The sequence below is a fragment of the Dioscorea cayenensis genome, chromosome 18, assembly GCF_009730915.1.
Source record: "Dioscorea cayenensis subsp. rotundata cultivar TDr96_F1 chromosome 18, TDr96_F1_v2_PseudoChromosome.rev07_lg8_w22 25.fasta, whole genome shotgun sequence".
NCBI lineage: Eukaryota > Viridiplantae > Streptophyta > Magnoliopsida > Dioscoreales > Dioscoreaceae > Dioscorea > Dioscorea cayenensis.
Window position 1 is genome coordinate 14,159,217 of NC_052488.1, and position 24,245 is coordinate 14,183,461.

Here is a 24,245-nt window from a genome sequence, read left to right on the forward strand (position 1 = left end):
GCTAAAGTTAAAATGAGAAGATATGAGTCGGGTGCGAGATGCTAGAGTGTGTGCCAACCTCCCCGTATTTGAGTTAGCACAACCATTTGGAGGGGCACAAGGGCAGTCACACTCAAACATTCTGACTTATGCACATAGAACAAGATCTCCATCAACTTATCCGTCATTGAAGAAGCAAAGCGATCGACGGCATAAACGTGTGCCCGTTTATGTTACCTTGATGAAAAGTGAATTCGGGAATATTTTTGGCAGGTACTGTAGCAATCACTGTAGTAGTTATTGTTCACAGCCGGCCGAGAAAACAGGAATTCAGAGAATCCACACGGGCTTGTGAAAATTATACACGCCCGTGTGGAAATTCCACATGGGCGTGTATAAAATCCACAGGCCCGTGTGGTCGCCCGATTCCAGCCCTATTTAAAACCGATTCAGCCCCGATTTCAGCATTCTTTTCTCTATCTTTTCCCCAACTTGAGAGAAGGTTTCGGCTAGGGTTTTGAGAGGTATTGGCTAGGGATTTGGAGAGGTTCTATGGCTCCGACATCGTCATTCCTTAGGAAGAAGGTTGGTAGGGGAGCTTCTGTCGAGGCGTATCCTATACCGGATGAGGGAATCCTTGGACAATGAGTAGAGGACTTTCCACAAGACCATTGACACGACTATCGAGGGGGTTTCTCTATGGATTCATTGCTTTTACATTCTATTTCTTTGATTGTACTTAGCTCCATGGAGAGCTAAACCCCTAGTGTGTACTTGGGTATTTGTGAACCCTAGGATGTATTTGTTTCATTGAATCTCTTTATTATGCTTTCAATTAATTGATGTTTATTGTGAGTTCCAACCTTAAATGCTTGATTATATGAACATTTCCCCTAGAGTGACACTAGGGTTGAGAGTTCTTGTTGGTAACCTTGTGAGTGAGTGACACACCACGAGCGTTAGACAAAGCTAGGTTGGAGAGGGTTGAGAGGGTGAGTCAAGAGGTACAGGAGCGTCCTTTTTCCCCTCCGGCGTGATAGATTCTACCTCCATTTCTTGAGTTCTTTGCAGCCATAATAGAGTGAATGGTCTAAGGGATGACCCTCCGCTGGGGCTTAGTTACGCGTGCAACAGAGTGAAGCATTGAGGTGATCTTAGTATCTAGGGCTTAATTGTGGTTAGGGACCTTCCACCTGGACCAAAGGGTTAGGTCTATAATTAGGAAGAGACTTATCACTTGGAATCCCTAGAGCTCATTGCAACTCTATTCGAGTGCGAGGTTGAGAGGTTATCTAATCTCTCCTCCGGGACATGTATAGAGTTAGGCATAGTTGACCTTAGATTTGGGACTATGTATTTAAGGATTTCCATGACTCACCATTACATTGATTAGGAAGCATAATAGAGGGTTCTTGCACTTGAAATAATTGTCCTAGGTGGAGCATTATCCGAGTACCCCATCTTTATCGATTGTCTTACCTCCTCCTTTACTCGTGCTCTCTTACTTGTTGTTTTTACTTTTGAGAATTGAATCATTATCACACTTATCACTACTGATCTTTCACATAGCTATGAAGCGGATTAAGTGTTTTTATTCCCTACTCCCTGTGGATTCGATACCCGCTCATCCGGGATTATTACTTCAACAAACCCGTGCACTTGCGGGATATACGCAAGGGGACCTTGTCACGTATCCCGACTTGTGCATTGATAGCAAGATCTTCACCAATGAGGCTTTTGATTGAAGAAAAGTTGTGATCTACGGCATAAACGTGTACCCGATTATGTTGCCTCAATGAAAAGTGCAGAATTGGGAGTGTTTTGGTGGACTACTGAAGTAGGTTAATGCAGCAAATCTATGTAGCAATATAATGTAGCAGTTACTGTTCACAACCGGCCGAAAATCAGGTTTTCAGAGAATCCACACGAGCATGTGGAAATTCCCCAAGCCCGTGTGGAAATGCCACATGCCCGTGTGGAGAATCCACAAGGGTGTGTAGATGCCCGATTCCAACCCTATTTAATCCGTGATTTAGCCTGATTTTGAGAAGAATCATCCACCCTACTCTCCAATTTTTCTCCATCTTTTGAGAGGCCGTTCGCTAGGGTTTTGACGAGGCTTTTGGGAAGCCTTTGGAGTGGTCTTATGGATTCAACACTGCGCTTCTCTTTGAAGAAAGTTATTGTGGGAGCTTTCGTCGGCACCGATCCAGAAGGTGTGCCCTAGGCCGGATAAGGGGACCTTTGGAGAAGAAGAGGCTACTCCATAAGACCATCGACATGAATTCTGAGGGTGTTTTCCTATGGATTACTTGTTTTTACTTTTGATTTCATTATTGATTGTATCTTACTCCATGGAGAGCTAAACCCCCTAGTGGGTACTTGGATTTTGTAAACTCTAGGATGTTATTATTTATTTGACCTTTTATTATGCTTTCTTTAATTGATGTTTTAATTAAATTCCAATCTTTAATGCTTATTGAATGATTTCTCCCTTAGAGTGACACTACGGTTGAGAGTTCTTCTTGGTAACCTTTGTGGATGAGTGACACACCATGAGAGCTAGACAATACTAGATTAGAGAGGGTTGAGAGGGTGAGTCGAGAGGTAGCGCAGTGTTCCCTTTCCCCTTTGGTGTGATTTATCCTACCTCCATTTCCTAGAGTTCTTTGCGGTCGCAACAGAGTGAAGAACTAAAGGATGAACTCTGCTGGAGCTTAGTTGCGTGAGTAATAGAGTGAAGCTTTAAAGTGACTTTAGTACCTAGGGCTTGATTGTGACTAGGGGTCTTTTGCCTGGACCAAAGGGTTAGAACTACACATAAGAATAGGGTTTATCACTTGGAATCCCTAGAACTCCATGCAACTTTATACAGTGTGAGGTGTTGAGACTGAACAATTTCTCCACCGGGACATAATGTAGAGTTAGTCACGGTTGACCTTAGGTTTGGGACCATGTGCTTTAGGATTTCCACGACTCAATAAGCATTAATTAGGAAGTATAATAGTAGGTCTTGCACTTGAAACATTAATCCTAGGGGGAGCATTGTCCGAGTACCCCACTTCTATCCATTGACTTTCCTCTCACTTACTTGTAGCTCTCATTCTTGTTTCTTTTATTTCTGTTTGCATCACATCTTATCAACACGATTGTTATTCATCTTCACTTGGTTAAGAAGCAATTTTGGTATTTTTATTATCTACTCCCTATGGATATGATACCCTACTCACTTGGGATTTTTTACTTCAACAAACCCGTGCACTTGCGGGTAACACACAAGGGGTATTATCAGTTATCGAACCACAAGGACTGGACTTCTAGTACTAGTTGATCCTCTAATGTCTAGTCAATCTAAAAGGGTGATAAAGGAGTTAATTACTACATAAGACTAAGGAATAAAGGGGTGGACAAACCAACAAGATTAGGGTTGAGTTTCGATAACAAAATAGCAATGACGAGGGATGATTCCTATGTGCTCAAAATACTGACTTGAGTCTAATGCGTACCAAGGTACATTCTATGATCCTTATGGTTGCAGCTACGGACATCAAATACTCCAATTTCTGTAAGTGTAACTACGGGCTTTGTACATGCCATGTTTTGCAAATACACTAGGTAATCACAACTACGGTAATCCACACACACCAAGTTATACACAAACATCTACTCAAATCAAGCACGCTAACTTATACAACACATGAATTAACACAAGAAAGCAATAGAACTCTATAGGCATTAGAACTCAAGTAGTCAAAGTATAAGAGACAACATAGTTCATAATCCTGGGGTACCGTGGAATGGTTAGCCTCTCATGAATTCATACAAATGAGAGAATAAGATAAACATAAGGAAGAGAGACATCTAGACTTTCCCCTTTCACAAGATCTCTTCAAATATACTTCAAGAACTCCATGGAATGGACAACTCCACTTCTTTGGCATCTCTAACTCACTCTTTATCTCCTTAGCTCGTTCGCTGAAAGCAGATCATTGTTCTCTTCAAAGCTCTTCCACTTGAGAAGAAGACTCCCAAACAAATGATAGCAAGAAACCCTAAATCTTGGAGTTAAAAAGGAACTTTCGGGCTCAGCATGGTCGTGCTCAGATCGTGCTCCTCTTGGAACTACCGAGTGAAAAAGGCTAAGTTTCATCCAGAGATAATCATGAGGAGAGCACGGTCATGCTTTTCCCGTGATGAGCTTGAGTATGCCCATGAAAGGAGCACACAGACTGTGCTTCCATTGAAATCACAAGAAACTCCTAAAAAAGAGATAATTACGGGGAGTAACACACCTCTTGCATGCGTGTACCGTAAGTGCATGGGTGTGGGAGTAATAAAGTACCCAATGAGTCAAATAGTTGAATCTACAAGGAACGGAAGTGTTAGTAGTAACTAGTTCTTAGTTATCTAGTCAGAATAAAGATTATGGTGAAATGAATTCAATCACAAGAATATAATTATCTCAAGTGAGCAAGGAAGAGTAGAAATGAGGGAAGTCTCAATCAATAAAGATGAGGTACCCGGGCAGTGCCCCCCCAAGATCCAACATGAAGTACAAGACTTACTATTTGTTTCTAAACCAAGATAAACGAATCGAGGTAATCCAAGAATAATTAGTCCCTACTTCCAGGCCACTGATATTAGTCCCCTATGAGGTCTGACACACCCCTTGTGTGTGTGTATTACAAGTGCATCGGTCATCGAAGTAATAAAATATCCGAGTGAGTGGGTAGTCGAATCCAAAGGGAATAGTTGGTCAGAAGCACAAAGTATTACTATTTAGCTAGAGTGAAAACCAATTTGTGATGTTGCTTCAAAATATCAATGCAAATAAAAGTAATAGAGAGAAGAGAAAGCACGAGGATTAAAGAGAGGTAATCGATTGTAAAATAGAATACTCGGACAATGCTCACCCTAGGACTATTGTTTCAAGTGCAAGACTAATATTATGCCTCCTAATTGAAGTTTAATGAATCGTGGAGATGCAAAGACACACAGTTCCAAACCTAAGGTCAACCGTGACTAGTCTTTTACACTATGCCATGGTGGAAAGAGATACTCTCGATGCCTCACACTGTGTGGGACTTCTTGATGCTCTAGGAATTCCAAATGATAAACCCTATTCCCTAATATAGATCTAACCCTTTGGTCTAGGCGAAAGACCCCTAATTATAATTAAGTCCAGCGCTAAGGATTACTTCAATACTTCACTCTGTTGCTCACACAACTAATCGCAAGTGGAGTTTGTCTCTTAGCATTTCACTCTATCGCGATCGCAAAAAACTCTTGGAACATGGAGGTGGTATAAATAACGTCGGAAGGGAAAGGGGACATTCCGCTACCTCTCGACTTACCCTCTAAACTCTCTTTAGTCTCACTAAGTCTAACCCTAATGAAGTTGTCACCCCTTCATAGGATTACTTAGATAGATTCTCAACCCCAGTGTCACTCTAAGGAAAAATTGAATCAATAAGCACACAAGATTGAAAATCGATTAAAACATCAATTAAAGGAAACATAATAGAAATTAATGAAACAAAATCATCCTAGGTTTTACAAGTCCAAGCACCCACAAGTAGTTTAGCTATCCATGGAACAATACAAAGTCAAGGATAAAATCAAAGATAAATGCAAGCAATCCATAGAGAAACCCCCTTGTCATCTGTATTGATGGTCTTGAGGAGCCTCCTCATCTTCTCCAAGAACTCCTTTGTCAAGCCTAGGGTACACAACACCGAATTGATGTTGAATGTCATAGAACCACTCATAAACCCTAGCAAAATCTTCTTCAAACCCTAGCCGGGCTCTCCCCAAATGATAGGTCAAAGCGGTATTTATAGGGCTAAAATCGAGCATCCACATGGGTGTGTGGAATTTCAACACGGCCGTGTGGATTTCCAGGTTGCCTTTTCCTACGCGCTGTGAACAGTAACTTCTACAATGACCTTATTATAGGGATTTGCTACAATACTGCTACAGTACTTTGCCAAAATACTCCTGATTTCATTTTCTTCATCGAGGCCACAAAGTTGGGCACACAACCATGTGCTAGATCATGTCGCATCTTCAATTAAACTATATTGATGAAACTCTTGGCAATGTTACATAAGTTAGAATATATGAGTGTGACTGCCTTTGTGCCCCTATAATTTGTATATTCACTTGAGCATTTTGGAGGTTGGCACACACCCACATGTTTATGATCACAACTTGTGCCTTAACCCTTGTTCGATGCAAGAATTCTGTTAATAATCGCATCCACGATCTACTTTTGCTTCCTTTCATACAAACTTGTCTCCACAACCCTAAAAGCACAAAAGAACACAAATACACATGATTGGGTTATAAAATCTAATAAAAGTGATGCTCAATATAAGAAAAGTATACTTTGTATTACTTGTACACATGTAGTTATCAAACTCCCCCACACTTAGGCTTATGCTTGTCCTCAAGCAAAAATAAAACATTCAAGCATCTAAGAAGGAAAATTAAAAGTGCTTGCCTTAGGTTCACCAAGAGCATGCAAAAGAGACACTCTACAAGTAAAGAAAAATTCAAACATCGGGTAGGAGAAATCATTGCTCTAGCTAAAAACTTGAATAAAAAAAGACAACAAACCCTATATTGTGTAAGTGTGTGTAAACTCACTCAAGTCAACCCAACATGTACTCTCAAAGTTCTTATTAATAAAAACTTTTTTATAAACAACAAGAGATAGGGAGCCGACCCCACCACGGGGTCGCGTGGCACCTTGGCTGAGCTAGCCACGCACCCATGCGGGAACGTGGGCTGGGATAGTGGCCAACTGGCCATGTTTCTTCCCCTGCTCATTGCCCTTATATACATACTGCTCAGTTTACATCGTATTCATGCTGGACTGACTTCTTTTAATATTTTCTTCCTAAGTATGGCACCAAGGACCAAGAAATTGGCTCAAAAACATTCTCGTCATGATAAGGAGCTGACCCCACCATCAGAAGTCGAGTTTTCTAACCCTATTCATCAGCAGAGGTTCGAGCGTCTCCAACACCTCAAGATTGGACAGTAACGCTTCATTGACTGGGACGCACTAGAGGAGATTGGTCTTGCTGATAAGGTCAGTAAGCTTATTAGCATGGGAGGTTGGGACCGACTGTTCTCTATTCAGGAGCCCGTCTGGCAAGAAATCACTTTGGAGGTTCTTGCCTCATTTTCTTTCGATTGTACCATGGACGACACTGACTTTAACACGGAGGATGCCATTCATTTTTGAGCCTTTGGTCAGCAACATGGGATGTCTCTAACCCAGTTCCCAGTGTTACTCTGCTTATACGATCAGGATTATATTGACACCATCGAGTACACACAGTTGCCTATCGACTACCCTCATGATCTCACTCCAGGCCAGGTTTTTCATGATCTATGCGGTGGCTACCAGTATGTTTTGGGCCAGTCAAAGACCTCTCTACTGACATGACCGATTCACAAGTATATTCATGTTAGTATCAGCCAGTCAGTAACAGGTCATGGAGATAGTATAGGCTCACTTCGTATGAACGATCTTTTGTATCTTCACTCCACGGTGCAGAGAGTACCAATCCATTTGGGATATATTGTTGCCGACTACCTTCGCCACTAAAGTGAGTATTTGCACATAGGAGCATTATTTTCGAGACCTTATATCACTCGTCTCATGTTCAAGATGAGTCTGATCTGCTCAGGATTGGTCAGTCTTTGCTTTATGGGTTTTGTGAGATGCACAGGTTCAGGTGGATATGCACTAGTGGAACCATCTTCTGAGGCTGATGATGAGCCTGCTCGGGCTATAGAGGCACCACCTGCAGTCAAGCCCATGGTCTCCAAGGCAGCACCGGTAGCATCAGCAGACCCTGAGTCATCTTTCACCCGAGTTTACGAGCGCCTGACTCGAGTCAAGGCTGTCGTGGCTACCATCATCAAGAACTAGGCGCGGATTCTGGAGTGACTTGATCGCATTCAGCAGACCCTTGATGAGGAGGTCTCATCTGCTTCCGGACCAGCACCTGCGCCAGCACCACCACCAGATGCCGACGCTTGAGGCGTCACACTCATGAGACCTCATTTTACTTTCTTTTGCTTTTATTTGTGTACTAGGAAAGGCTTCGCATTCTAAAAGTTATCTTCATGTCTGTGTTTTGTTTATGAGTAAATGCTTTATTGTCTATTGGTGTGAACTCGTATTTTCTTTTCTATTTTGTTGAGCATCACTGAACCCCTTGTATTCCATGCAGATGGCCTTGAGAGTGATGCTGATGTAGTTTTAGTCATATACACGATCATGTGACCTTGTCACATGGTCATGTGAGCTTCACAACCTGTCACATGGCCCATGTGTTAGACTTCACCAAACTATTAATGAGGAGTTTAGGGGAGTATTGTTTTAATTGCATTCCCACACACATTTTTCTTCCATTGATGCTATCTTTAGTGTGCTTACATGTGTACATTGAGGGCAATGTACATCTTAAGTGTGGGGGAGGTTCACCTTATACATGACTTTTACTTGTGTTTTCATGAGCATGCTCTTATTGCCAATGAAGGTTCACCGTAAGGTTAAGAGTTTAATTCTTAGTATTTGGAGGTTGTAAACATTAGGTTTTATCTTATTCAAGTTTTTATCCAATTTCTTTAAATATTTTTGCCTGCTTGCTCTTTATGCACTTTTCTCACTCATTAGACCTAAGAAGACTCTAGTTCATTATTTTTGGGACTTTAGTGTGCTACTTTTATTATGAAAATCAAAAAAATAAAAAAAATTGAAAAAATTTGGCAATTGGTTGTTGTTTGTACATAGGGTGGAAAGAGCTACCACCCATGATGTATATCGACAACGCCCCTTGCGTGTTACCCGCAAGTGCACGGGTTTGTCGATTAATAAATCCCAGGTGAGTGGGGTATCGTATCCACAGGGAGTAGGGAGTAAAAATACTTAAATTGCTACTTAACCACGTGAAAGTGAATAATGATAGTGTTGATAAAATGTAATGAAAACAAAGATAAAAAGAAAAAAAGAATGAGAGGCAAAAATAAGTTAGAGGTAAGGTAATCGATAGAAATGTGGTACTCGGGAAATGCTCCCCTAGGGTTAATGTTTCAAGTGCAAGACCAACTATTATACTTGCTAATCAATGTTCAATCTCAACACCACACACAGTGTAAAATTGCATGGAGTTCTAGGGAATCCAAGAGATAAACCGTCTTCCTATGTATAGACCTAACCCTTTAGTCCAGGCGAAAGGCCACTAGTCACATCTAAGCCCCAGACACTAGAGTCACTTCAATGCTTCACTTTGTTGCTCGCACAACTAAGCCCTAGCAGAGTTCATCCTCTAGAACTTCACTCTATTATGACCACAAAGAACTCAAGGAAATAGAGGTAGGATAAATCACACCGGGATGGGAAAGGGGATGCTCCGCTACTTCTCGACTCACCCTCTCAACCCTTTCCAATCAAGCAATGTCTAACCCTCGTAGTGTGTCACTCATCTACAATAATACCAAGATGGATCCTCAACCCTAGTGTCACTCTAGGGGATAAATCATTCCGCAAGCACTCAAGATTGGAACTCAATTGAAATATCAATTAAGGAAAGCATAATAAAAGATCAATGAAGCAATAACATCCTATGGTTTACAAAATCCAAGTAACCACTAGGGGGTTTAGCTCTCTATGGAGCACAATACAATCAATAATAAAATTGAATGTAAAAACAAGTGTTCCATAAGAAAACCCCCTTGGTAGTTGTGTCGATGGTCTTATGGAGTAGCCAAGTCTTCTCCGAAGGTCCCCTTGTCCGGCCTAGGCCACACCTCGCCGGATCTATGCCGACGAAAGCTCCCTAATAACCTTCTTCCAAGTGAATCACGGTGTCGAATCTCTCAAACCACTTAAAAGACTTGCCAAAAGCCTCTCCAAACCTTAGCCAATGGCCACCCAAATGATGGAGAAAAGTGGAAGCGAAGAGGGGAAAAAGATTTCCAAAATCGGGCTGAATCTCGGCTTAAATAGGGCTGGAATCGGGCATCCACATGCCCCTGTGAATCTGCCACATGGGCCTATGGAATTTTCACACCGGCGTCAGAAATTTCCATAAACACGTGTGGATTCTTTGGAAATCCTGTTTTCAGCCGGTTGTGAACAGTAACTGAAGCAGTACTTACTGCAGTAACCTGCTATAATACCCAGCCAAAACACTCCCAATTCCACACTTTTCATTGAGGCAACATAAACGGCCACACGTTTATGCCGTAGATCACAACTCTTCTTCAATCAAAGGCTTCGTTGGTGAAGATCTTGTTATAAATGCACAAGTCAGGATACGCAAATGTGACTGCCTTTATTCCCCTCCAACTCATTTTAATGATTTGAATTCATGGAGATTGGTACACATTCATGTATCCTGGAGTCCCACTTATGTCTTCATCTTTGTTCCTTCCAAGATTCTGCCAAATAGTGCGTTTACGATATACTTTTGGCTTCTTTTCTCAATACTTAGCTTCACAACCCTACATGCACAAAAGAACACAAATACACATGTATTAGCGCTTAAACCTGCTAAAAGTAATGCTCATCATAAGGAAAGAATACTTCACATTCTTATCACACAAGCGCTTATCAAACTCCCCTACAATTAAGCTTTTGCTTGTCCTCAAGCAAAGAAATACACATTGAAACATAGAAGAAGGAAATATCGAAAGTGCTCAGCCTTAGGTTCACCAAAACATGCAAGGAGAGCATTCTACAAGTAAGGGAAATTTCAACATTAAATGCGAAAAATCAATGCTCTAGCCAAAAACTTGAATAAAAAAGGACAACAAACCCGAAATCGTGTAAGTGTGTGTAAACTCACTCTATTCAACCCAAAGTATACTCCTCAAAGTCCTAAGTATAAGGGACTTATTTATCTACAAAACATAACAAAATAAAAAAAATAGTAGTAGCTTCACTCATCCTCTAAGTTAGCCCTTTCCCAAGCGGCTGATAAGGTGGCTTTCACACTTTCGAGGTGGTAGCTTTCACTCATCCTATGAGATAGATCTTTCTCTCATTAGGGCATAATTAGTATCCGACTTATGAGAGTAGCTACATACAACATAGGTAGTAGCTCTTTCTACCCCTAATGCACAAACAACAAATTATTTATTTATTTATTTATTCAGCAGAATTAACAAAATAAGTAATACTAACTAGTCCCTTTAACATCAAAATTGAGTTTCCAAAAGAGTTTAAAGAGCGAGTAGTGCAACAAGTGTCATTCGGGCAAAAATTCCTAGAAATTCAAGCAAAAACTAGAGCATGAGAATATTCAATGTTAAAAATTCGCCTAAACTTAAGAATACAATCATTGCAAATAGGGTGAACCGCCATTGGCTATGTGAGCATGTATGTGAATCAAAACTTATATAAAAGACATCTGCAACGTGAACTCTCCCCTTCACTTAAGTTGTCATTGTCCCCAATGTACACATGCAAGCTCACTAATAGTGTATATCAATCAAAAATATATATGGGAGAATACTCCCCTAACTCCTAATATTGCATGTGATGGAGCTAAATCCTTGGGAGTAATGTTCCAATGGGTTGTGAAGCACACATGGCCAAGTGCCAAAACACCTTGGCCGTGTCCATGACTTGTTCTCGATTCCCATACTAACAAGACCAACTACACGCATACACAAGGGGATTCAATAAAACTCAATAAAAAAAGCAACTCAAGTATATAAAAGATAGAGCAATGAATACAACTCGAGACAAAATAAAAGATAAACTCAGAAGGGAGATCCTTTATGAGTGTACAAGTCCAAAGTAGAATGCAGAAATAAAGAAATGAAAAATGCATCAAATGTTCGTGTCGCCCTCTGGCTCTACTGCTGCTGGTGCTATGGCTATGGGGAAAGAAGAGGAGACTGGTTGATCGAACAGTACATGAATCGGTAATGAGGGTGCTTGAACGGCCGGAAGGGTCCAAGGTCGCATCACAAATGGTGGTCCCATGTCTCAGTCTAACAGCTACTGTATGATGTAGAAATGTGCCATGAATTCGGTATGTTGCGCTCTCTGTGTCGCAAGAATCTCGGCCACATTCGCAATACCCCTACCGCGTTCTCGAGCCTCTTAAAATGATCATGGGCCCAAGCTAGGGAAAATATCCTCACTAGTGGAGGTTCGTACGCTATAGGGGGCCCCTCTATCTGATCCTGCTCGGGCGGTGCCTCTAGTGCCGGCTGAGAACCCTCTACTGTAACTCCCTCGGTCTCAAATGGCTCTAGTGGGGCACTTTCAGTACATAAACCCCACCCGAATACTTTCGAATCATGCCCATGAGCCTCATCGTCTCTAACACAAGGGGTGCTTGTACTGTCATCTTCTCGGCCCTTCTGATCATGTCTCGTACTCCCATCCTCAGGAGGAGTCTAGTGATGTATGGGCCGGAAAAAATGACACCAATCCTGGAATGATGTCCCTGATGCCTCAGGTACTCGGCTATGATGTGTCCTAAGTGAATCGGCTCGCTTCGCACCACGAAGTATAAGTATAGAAGTCCTGTCTACTCAAGACTCCAGTATTATCGCCATGACCATTCACTGATCTACTCAGGATGGCGTGAAGATATCTATAGCTTGGTCGGGAGAGGCATGTAGCCTTGGAGACACCTAGCTCGTACCAACCTTGACCACACAGTATCTTATATGCCTTCTGGGCAGTCAAACTTCATGAGAAGTTGGTTGGTAGCCAATCGTACTCCTCTATCTTAGTAAATGCCTCATCATATAATCTGAGTTTGACAGAGAACTATATGACACCATACTATAATGCTGTCCGCAAGCTTTAAACTGAATGGCGTCAATGCTATCGAAATGAGCATAAGTAACAGCTTACGCCAACTCCCCACTAACAACAACTCCTCGACCTCATCCGCAATATCATCTGCAAGCTGTACCTCCCTGAGCGAGCTCAAATCCGGAAATAGCATCTTACCAAATTTGAGCTTTGACAGTTGCTCAAACCGAGCCTGGTGCTCAGGGACGGTGAATTACATGCTCTCTGGCTCAGGTGTAGGCTCTCGATGGCGCTTGCCATCTACTTTCTTTATTCTGGGAGCCATACCTACAGTATTGAAAAGAAATCAATCTTCAGTCATTCACAAGACAATGCTGCAGGAATCCACACGGGCCTGTGAAAATTCCACACGCCCATATGGATCCATAGGGCATGAAAACCGCATGGCTCTTTGACCAAAAATCAACAAATACATCCCTGAATCGCTTTTAAACTCATCGTGAATAAATTTCAACCCTTTTTAAAGCAAAACCAATTCACATTCACCCATTTAATCAACGAGATCACAAAAAATCGAGCAATGACGAAGATTGGAGAGAAAAGTAGGTTATCGACAAGATGAAGTTCAAAATCGATAAATCGGCCTTAAGACTTAAGTGAGCTTCTCTAAACTAGCGGTAGGAGATCGGGGGAGTGCGAGAGAGTGTTCTCCGAATTTGTGGAAGAGTGAAAATAAAAATGGCTCGATAGATTTTTAAAGGGAATTGCAGCCTTATGATTTCTTCAAATCCACATGGGTGGGAGGAAAATACCCACGCCCGTGTGAAACCACAGGAGAGTCCATAGGGGCAGACGCACGTCCCTATGCGGCCTTGGGAAAACACTCAAGTCTCACTGAATGCATACACACATGTGTACGGAAAATACGCACGCCAGTGCACCCGACCCACAGGGGCATCCCCACGGCCTTGTGGCTTCTCTGTCCAACCCGAGAAAACTCTAAGTGTTTCACACGCCCATGTGGAAATTCCCCACGGGTGTGGACTTGTATAGGGCCAGTTCACAAGGGCACTCGCACATCCATATGTATTCTCGGGATGGAAGAGAGCTCCTCTACAGAGATCCATACGGGTGTGCGAAAATCACCCATGCCCGTGTGTTTATCAGAGGGTCATCCACAAGGTCGAGTCCATGCCCCTGTGTCTTCTCAAGAAAATCTCTAAATCACTGGAGGAAGACACACGCCCGTGTGGAAATTATTCACGGCCGTGCGTATCTCACAAGGTCATTTATAGGGGTGAATCCACACCCCTGTGCCTTCTCTGGATGAGCTCTCAGTAAAGACCCACGGGCGTGTGGAAATTCCACACGCTTTGCATTTTCTTTGGATGGCTTAGGGTAACTGCAGGCTCTGCAGAAAATTCCTGTACAAATAAAAACACTCAGAGCCTGTTTCTAGCATGCAAAATATACTAGAGAAAAATATGAAACATACTCAAACGACCAACAATTTCGCCATATGCATTTAAACACACAATAGCACCAACTCGTCCACAAGAGAATCACAGTGATGCATCAAAACATATAAATACAAACACTCAATGTCTTATTCATGCAAACACTAAACTAACAACTAATGAAATAGTAAGTGCTTGGGTTGCCTCCCATGAAGCGCTTGTTTAACGTCACTTAGCTTGATGTACATTTTCTTAGCTCACGAGGTATCATAGATAAAGGTTTCGCTCTTACCCATGACTTTAAAGCACGATGAACATAACCTCTTAAAGGTAGAAGGAGAGTTATCGAGCTTGGTACCACTTAACAAGGGTTCGTCCACATTGTTCGGTTATTACACATCCCCAATAGCCTTGGAACGTTTCTTGTGGCATCTCTTCGCCCACTTTATCTTTCAGAGCACCTTCTTCATGATCCCCGGAGTAGATGGTACTTTCTCTTCTAGACCAAGCATCATTACTTCTTCGCTATCCATCTCTTGGTCTAGCAACCCCTCGTATGGGTCCGAATTCAACATTTCCTGCACATATTCATCGATTAGTTTATCAGTTGTGTCAAGGAAATATAAAGTATCATCAAAGTCAAGGGAATGTCGCATGGCTTCGGCAAGGCGGTATGTGAGCTTGCTATCTCCAACACTCAGTATCAACTCCCCGCCGTCCATGTCGATCAATGCCTTGGAAGTGTGCAAGAATGGCCTCCCAAGTATCAAAGGAACATCTGTATCCTCATCGACATCCAACACTACAAAGTCTATAGAAAATATGTACTTGTCCACCTTGACAAGCACATCTTCAATGATGCCCCTCGGATAGTCGCAACCCTCTCTCAAGTTGGGGAAAAAATGGAGAAAAGAATGCTCAAATCGGGGTTGAAATCGGCTTTTAAAGGGCTGGAATCCGGAATCCACATGCCCGTGTGAGCGCCCCTATGGATTTTTCACACGGGCGTGTGGAATTTCCACAAGCCCGTGTGGATTCTCTGTTTTCTTGTTTTCTCGGCCAGTTGTGAATAGTACTAGTACAATATTCTTGCTATAGTTTTTCTACAGTACCCTACTACAATACCGGCCCGAAATACTCCCAAATCCATGCTTTCATCGAGGTAACGCAAACGGGCACACGTTTACGTCGTGGATCGCTTTGCTTCTTCAATAACGGACATGTTGGTGGAGATCTTGTTCTATATGCACAAGTCAGAATACTTAAATGTGACTGCCCTTGTGCCCCTCCAAATGGTTATACTAACTTGAATACGAGGAGGTTGGCACACATTCCCACATCTCGAATCCGACCTATGTCTTCGCGTTTGAACCTTAGCAAGATTTCCATCAAATTGGTGCATTTACGACCCACATTGGATTCTTTCTTTCATATTCGGCCTCACAACCCGACCTACATGAAAGTAACATAACTACACACATATTAGAGTTAAAACACGAGAAAAGTAATGCTCAACACAAGGAAAGAACACTTCGTATTCTTATCCCACAAGCACTTATCAACCCCCTGACACCTAGTGGTGCATTTGATGGAGCTAAGTCCTTGGGAGTGAAGTTTCAATGGGTTGTGAAGCACACACGGCCAAGTGTAAAACACCTTGACCGTGTCTATGACTAGTTCTCAATTCCCATACTGACAAGACCATCTGCACGCATACACAAGGGGGTTAAATGAAGCTCAATAAACAAAAATGACTTGAGTATATAAAAGATAGAGCAATGAAATACAACTCAAGACAAAAATAAAAGATAAACTCAAAAGGAAGATTCTTTATGAGTATATAAGTCCAAAATAAAATGTAAAAATAAAATACGAAAAATAAGAACAAAGAAGGTAAAGACACCTCAAGTGTCGGTGTCAATTTCTGGTGCATTTGTTGCCGCTGCTGGTGAAGATGATGCTGGTGCTGCAAAATAAATGAAGATTGGGCAAAGAAAAGAGAAAGAGAAGCTTACTAATGAAATGAGAATGAAAGAATAGAAAACGGCCGGAAAACTCAAGTAACAACCCTGTAAAATGACGATGAGAGGTCGGGAGAGTACAAGGATGCGCTCTTAGAATGTTTGGGAGTGAAAAGATGAAAAGACAAAATAAATTTATAAAGAGAAAACACAGTTTTTTTGAGTTCTGTACATCCACACGGGCGTGTGGAAATTACCCAAGCCCGTGTGACTCCACAGGAGAGACCCACAGGGGCAGACGCATGCCCCTGTGGTTTCTCGGGATGATACCCTATGCTTCTGAATGCATTGACACAGGCATGTAGAAATTCCCCATGCCCTTGTGCCCGACCCACAGGGGCAGACGCACGCCCCTGTGTATTCTCTATCCAACCTGAGAAATTCTTCTAAGTGTTTCACATGCCCATGCGGAAATTCCCCACGGGAGTGGACATTCACATGGCCAGCTCACAGCGGCACCCACTCGCCCCTGTGTATTCTCGGGATGGAGGAGAGCTCTTCTACAAAGATCCACACGGGGTGTGAAAATTATCCACGCCAGTGTGGTTATCATAGGGTCATCCACAAGGGCGAGTCCACGCCCATGTGTCTTATGTGGAAAAATCTCAGTCTCTCGAGAGAGACACACGTCCGTGCAAAAATTACCCACGGGCGTGTGATCGTCACAAGGTCATTCACAGGGGCGAGTCCATGCCCCTGTGTCCTCTCGGGAAGAGCAAACAGTAGTGACCCATGGTCGTGTGGAAATTCCACACGGCCATGTGTTTTCTCTGGATGACTTAGAAAAACTGTAGGCTCTGCAGAAAATTCCTGAACATCTCAATACACTCAAAGCCTGCCCTATCATGCAAAATATAACAGGGAAAACACAACAAACTCACTCAAACGACCAACAACTTCGCCCTATACATTTGATAAGTGCTTGTGCGATATGAATGCGAAGCGTTCATTCCTTATGTTGAGCATTACTTTTCTCGGGTTTTTTCACTAATATGTGTGTTTTTATGTTACTATTATCCAGGTAGGGTTGTGAGGCTGAGTATGAAGGAAATAGGCCAATGTGGATCATAATGCACCAATTTTGGAGGAAATCTTGCTAAGGTTCAAACGCGAAGACATAGGTCAGCTGTGAGATGCTAGAGTGTGTGCCAACCTCCTCATATGCGAGTGGGCACATCCATTTGGAGGGGCACAAAGGCAGTCACATTCGAGCATTCTGACTTATGCACATAGAACAAGAGCTCCACCAACGTGTACACCATTGAAGAAGCAAGTGATCCACGACGTGAACGTGTGCCCATTGCGTTATCCCGATGAAAGTATGGAATTGGGAAGCTATTTAGGTCGGATACTGTAGCAGAGCGCTATAGCAACATTGTAGCATATACTGTAGCAGCACTGCTCACAGCCGGCCGAGAAACCAGAGAAACAGAGAATCCACACGGGCGTGCGGAAATTATCCACGGCCGTGTGGAAATTCCGCACGGGCGCGTTGATAAGTGTCTAAATGTAGGTGTTTTCATATATATATCGTATGCACTTTGCATGTATTTTGTGAGGTTTGATGCCCGCTTTCGCGCTTAATCGCTCTATTATTTGCTTTGTAGGGCATATGGAAGCCATGGAGAACAAGAAGATATCATTTGGGCAAAAAAAGAGAAAAAAAAGAGAATTTTCATACTACCCCCCATACTACCCAAGATGGGGGCCGTATGCTATCGTGAGCAAATGGATTGATTTGGTGTTCTATCCAGATTTCCATACTACTCCAAAGATACGGGGCCGTATGGAGGCCGTATGCACTTCGTATGGAACGCGAATCTAGGGTTTCTGAGTGCTATACGACCCCCATATGACCCCTATACGGCCCGTATGCCTCGGGGGGTATATATACTCACTTTTAGGGCTGATTAAGGGACTTTTTGTTGGCCGACTTTTGGGAGATCATTTGGGAGATTTTGGGCGACCTTGGGGAGGAGAAGAAGGGCGAGAAAGCTAGAAGATCATTCAAGCCCAAGGTCCAAGGCTCTCAAGGCAAGAAGGCAACATCATTCAAAGGGGAGATCGATCACGACTTGAAGGAAGAAGAACCGCGGCTAGAGGAAGCGTCATTCGGCATTCCTTTGGCGGGGGAAGCGTCATTCGGCATACTCTCGCCTCAACCTTCACCATTTCATCTAGGGAGTGTCATACTATGTCTTTGTTTCATGTTTTTGCTTGATTGTATGCTTTGTTATGAGATGATGACACACTAGACCCCCAAGGCCACCGGGTGTTGGTGAACCTTGGGGGGTTTTATCATGTATTTTTGGATGATTACTTGTTAATTCTATGCTTGGGTATGTTTGAGATCTAATCCATTGTTTTTCATGCTAAGTGTTACACCAAGGAGAAATCCATAGCTCTTTTTATGAATGACGCATGTAGATGTGACTTGCTCGCATGTATTAGGTCATGAATGGATTAGAAGGGGATACTTGTATCATCACGCGAGAAATTGGGTGTTTGGTAGCCCTCCATGTAGGTTTAATCCAAGAAGAGTAGGTTTATTCCTAAGCGAGATTTCCTTGTACTTAATGCAATCGTAGGAATGTAGATTTGGAAGAAATTCCTATTTATGTTCGTATGGGATTAGGGTTCAATCGCCGAGAAATTGGGGTTGTTCTAATCTTGGAATCTCATGGTCCAATTTACCCTTGCATCTTTTAAATCATCATCCATGTTGCATGATAACCCCTCAAGGGGATCCACATCCATAGGCCTTTGCACTTCATTGATTCTCTTGCTTGCTTATTGCTTGTTCTCTCTAATTTGCTAGCAAATCTTGTGTTTAGTTTTATTTGTATTTAGTAGAGTAAAATCCATCACTTAAGATCTTAGGCTAGATAATAGCTCGAGAAGGAGTAATAGGAGATCCTTAGCCCCGTGGAATACGATCCTCGTGTCTTTGCACGAGGTATTACTTGGCGATCCCGTACACTTGCGGGGAAGCGATCACGCGTGGAGCATCCACGCCTGTGTAGTCGCCCTATTCCAACCTTATTTAAAGCCGATTTAGCCCCGATTTTGGTATTCTTTTCTCCATCTTTTCCCCAACTTGAGAGAGGGCTTCGGCTAGGGTTTCGAGGGGTATTGGCCAAGGTTTTGGAGAGGTTCTACGGCTCCGGCATCGTAATTCCTTAGGAAGAAGGTTGGTAGGGGAGCTTCCGTCGAGGCGTATCCTATATCGCACGAGGGAATCCTTGGACGACGAGAAAAGGACTTTCCACAAGACCATCGACATGACTATCGAGGGGGTTTCTTTGTGGATTCATTGCTTTTACATTCTATTTCTTTGATTGTACTTAGCTCCATGGAGAGCTAAACCCCTAGTTTGTACTCGGGTATTGTGAACCCTAGGATGTATTTGTTTCTTTGAACCTCTTTATTATGCTTTCAATAAATTGATGCTTATTGTGAGTTCCAACCTTGAATGCTTGATTGTATGAACATTTCCCCTAGAGTGACACTAGGGTTGAGAGTTCTTGTTGGTAACCTTGTGAGTGAGTGACACACCACGAGCGTTAGACAAAGCTAGGTTGGAGAGGGTTGAGAGTGTGAGTCGAGAGGTACAGGAGCGTCCCATTTCCCCTCCGGCGTGATAGATTCTACCTCCGTTCCTCGAGTTTTTTGCGGCCATAATAGAGTGAATGGTCTAAGGAATGAACTTTCGCTCGGGCTTAGTTGCGCGTGCAACAGAGTGAAGCATTGAGGTGATCTTAGTATCTAGGGCTTAATTGTGGTTAGGGACCTTCCACCTAGACCAAAGGGTTAGGTCTATAATTAGGAAGAGATTTATCACTTGGAATCCCTAGAGCGCATTGCAACTCTATGCGAGTGCGAGGTGTTGAGATTGTTCGATTTCTCCTACGGGACATGTATAGAGTTAGTCATAGTTGACCTTAGATTTGGGACTATGTAATTAAGGATTTCCACGACTCACCATTGCATTGATTAGGAAGCATAATAGAGGCTTCTTGCTCTTGAAACAATTATCCTAGGTGGAGCATTATCCGGGTACCCCATCTTTATCGATTGTCTTACCCCCTTCTTTACTTGTGCTCTCTTACTTGTTGCTTTTACTGTTGAGAATTGAATCATTGTCACACTCATTATCATTGATCTTTTACATAGCTAAGAATCAAATTAAGTATTTTTTTATTCCCCTACTCCTTGTGGATTCGATACCCTTTTTACCCGGGATTATTACTTGACAAACCCGTGCACTTGCGGGATATACGCAAGGGACCTTGTCAAGTTTTTGCCGCCGTTGCCGGGGAGTAGGCGTTTAGAGATACTTTGCACTTTGTTTTCTTAGCTATTTCACCACACATTTTATTTCATGTCTTCCTATTCTATCATTATTCTGATTTTCTTTTTCTTTCTTTTTGGTGCAGCTCCAGGTTATGACCCGAGGGAATCCATCAATATTGATTGAAGGAGACCCTGAGCTTGAACGTACACTTAGAAGAAAAGGGATGGAACCTGTGCAAGAACAGCATAATTCAGCTGATTTGGAAGCAGAAGAATCTGAAAACATGGCAGGACAGAATTAGCAACAGCGAACACTATCCGACTATGCCAGACCTTCAGTGTTGGGGACACAATTGAGTATTGTGCGTCCCCCGATTACAGCTCAAAACTTCGAGCTAAAGCCGGCATTCATTCATATGCTGCAGCAGTCCGCACAATTCAATGGTTTGGCCGATGAAGATCCAAACAGTCACATAGAGAGCTTTCTCGAGGTGTGCGATATGCTGGAGATAAATGGAGTAATGGATGATGGCATCAAATTGAGAGCCTTCCCATTTTCCTTGAAGGGGAGAGCGAAGCAGTGGCTACACTCATTACCTAGAGCATCAATCACTACATGGGAGGAGATGGTAGAAGCTTTTTCTAGCCCGTTATTTTTCCTCCCGGAAAAATCGACAAAAGCTTAGGAATGAGATCTCGTCCTTTGTTCAGTTGGAATTGGAGTCTCTATTCGAGACATGGGAAAGGTTCAAGGAACTCCTGAGAAAGTGTCCGCAACACGGATTCCCGGAGTGGATGATTGTTCAAACCTTTTACAATGGTTTGAATCCGAGTACAAGGCAACTCTTGGATGCGGCAGCAGGAGGTACCTTAGGTAGCAAAACTCCCTATGAGGCTCGTCAATTAATTGAGGAAATGGGGTTAAATAGCTACCAACGGAATGCTAGGGAGAAGAAAAAAGTGGCCGGTCTCCATGAAATTGATGCGGTAACCTCATTGGCGGCGCAAGTAGAGAGTCTTAGTAAGAAGCTAGATCTCATAGATTCGAATAGAGTTGCGGCCGTGACCAATTGCACCGGTTGTGGTGGAGGACATGCTCCCTCTGATTGCCCGATCGTTATTGGTGATGTTTCTTCAATGGAAAACGTTGACTTTGTAGGTAATGGCATGAGACCTCAAGGGAACCCATATAGAAATACTTAGAATTCAGGTTGGAAGAGTCATCCCAACTTTTCATGGAGTAATCAAGGACCACAAAAGGCCATGGGGCCACCGGGTTTCCAACAACAACAACAAGCCCCTCAAGTGGAAAACAGAATTTCAGGCTTGCAAACCCGAATGATGGATTTAGAGAAGCACTTGGCTAGAATTGTTCAATCGGAAAATACATGGTTTGAATTAGTCGAGGCTACACTTCGCAACCACACCGCCTTTTTGCACAACCTTGAAAATCAGGTGGGGCAAATTGCGAAGTCTCTCTCCGAAAGGCCACATGGAAGTTTACCAAGCAATACGGAAACCAACCCTAGAGAACATGTGAAGGCGATCACTTTGAGAAGTGGTCGTGAGGTTGAAGGGAGGCTTCCGAGTGAGAAGCCGAAAGAACACGCACCCGAGGTTGTAGAGGTTAAGGAGGAAGCAAAGAAAGAGAAAGAGGTGGCATCCCCACCTTTCAAGCCAAGAATCCCGTATCCCTCTAGATTGAAGAATGACCAAGAGGATGAACAGTATAAGAAGTTCCTGAGTTTATTCAAGCAACTCCACATCAACATTCCTTTTGTAGAGGCATTAGCTCAAATGCCTAAGTATGCGAAGTTCCTGAAAGATTTGTTGACTAACAAGAGGAAGTTGGAGGAGAGTGCTTCAGTGGTGCTACATGCTTCATGCTCGGCGGTGCTGTAAAAGAACATGCTGAACAAGAAGAAAGACCCTGGAAGCTTCATCATTCCGTGTAACATCGGCAACTTAGGTGAGGAAATGGCACTGGCGGATTCAGGGGCAAGTATCAACGTCATGCCATACACTTTCTTCCAAAAGCTAGGCTTGGGAGAGCCTAGACCTACTCGGATGGCTTTACAATTGGCGGACCGAACGGTGCGACATCCGAGAGGTATCATTGAAGACGTGCTTGTCAAGGTGGATAAGTACATTTTTTCGGTTGACTTTGTAGTGCTAGATATCGATGAGGATGCGGATGTACCCTTGATACTTGGGAGACCGTTCTTGCGGACTTCCAAAGCATTGATTGACATGGACTGTAGCAACATTGTAGCATATACTGTAGCAGCACTACTCACAGCCGGCCGAGAAACTAGAGAAACAGAGAATCCACACGGGCGTGTGGAAATTATCCACGGCCGTGTGGAAATTCTGCACGTGCGCGTGGAGCATCCACGCCCGTGTAGTCGCCCGATTCCAGCCCTATTTAAAGCCGATTTAGCCCCGATTTTGGTTTTTTTTTCTCCATCTTTTCCCCAACTTGAGAGAGGGCTTCGGCTAGGGTTTCGAGGGGTATTGGCCAAGGTTTTGGAGAGGTTCTACGGCTCTGACATCGTAATTCCTTAGGAAGAAGGTTGGTAGGGGAGCTTCCGTCGAGGCGTATCCTATATCGCACGAGGGAATCCTTGGACGACGAGAAAAGGACTTTCCACAAGACCATCGACACGACTATCGAGGGGGTTTCTTTGTTGATTCATTGCTTTTACATTCTATTTCTTTGATTGTACTTAGCTCCATGTAGAGCTAAACCCCTAGTTTGTACTCGGGTATTGTGAACCCTAGGATATATTTGTTTCTTTGAACCTCTTTATTATGCTTTCAATAAATTGATGTTTATTGTGAGTTCCAACCTTGAATGCTTGATTGTATGAACATTTCCCCTAGAGTGACACTAGGGTTGAGAGTTCTTGTTGGTAACTTTGTGAGTGAGTGACACACCACGAGCGTTAGACAAAGCTAGGTTGGAGAGGGTTGAGAGTGTGAGTCGAGAGGTACAGGAGCGTCCCATTTCCCCTCCGGCGTGATAGATTCTACCTCCGTTCCTCGAGTTCTTTGCGGCCATAATAGAGTGAATGGTCTAAGGAATGAACTTTCGCTCGGGCTTAGTTGCGCGTGCAACGGAGTGAAGCATTGAGGTGATCTTAGTATCTAGGGCTTAATTGTGGTTAGGGACCTTCCACCTAGACCAAAGGGTTAGGTCTATAATTAGGAAGAGATTTATCACTTGGAATCCCTAGAGCGCATTGCAACTCTATGCGAAAGTCGAGGTGTTGAGATTGTTCGATTTCTCCTACGGGACATGTATAGAGTTAGTCATAGTTGACCTTAGATTTGGGACTATGTAATTAAGGATTTCCACGACTCACCATTGCATTGATTAGGAAGCATAATAGAGGCTTCTTGCTCTTGAAACAATTATCCTAGGTGGAGCATTATCCGGGTACCCCATCTTTATCGATTGTCTTACCCCCTTCTTTACTTGTGCTCTCTTACTTGTTGCTTTTACTGTTGAGAATTGAATCATTGTCACACTCATTATCATTGATCTTTTACATAGCTAAGAATCAAATTAAGTATTTTTATTCCCTACTCCTTGTGGATTCGATACCCTTTTACCCAGGATTATTACTTCGACAAACCCGTGCACTTGCGGGATATACGCAAGGGGACCTTGTCAAGTTTTTGCCGCCGTTGCCG

General features: G+C 43.0%; 1 non-coding gene across 1 annotated transcript; it reads right to left on the bottom strand.

Moving 5' to 3' along the window:
- Positions 1–21,227: 21,227 nt before the first annotated feature.
- On the bottom strand, positions 21,228–21,334 carry LOC120283084. Its single transcript, XR_005543085.1, has one exon. It is a non-coding gene; the product is annotated as a small nucleolar RNA R71 (small nucleolar RNA).
- Between the last annotated feature and the right edge of the window lie 2,911 nt (positions 21,335–24,245).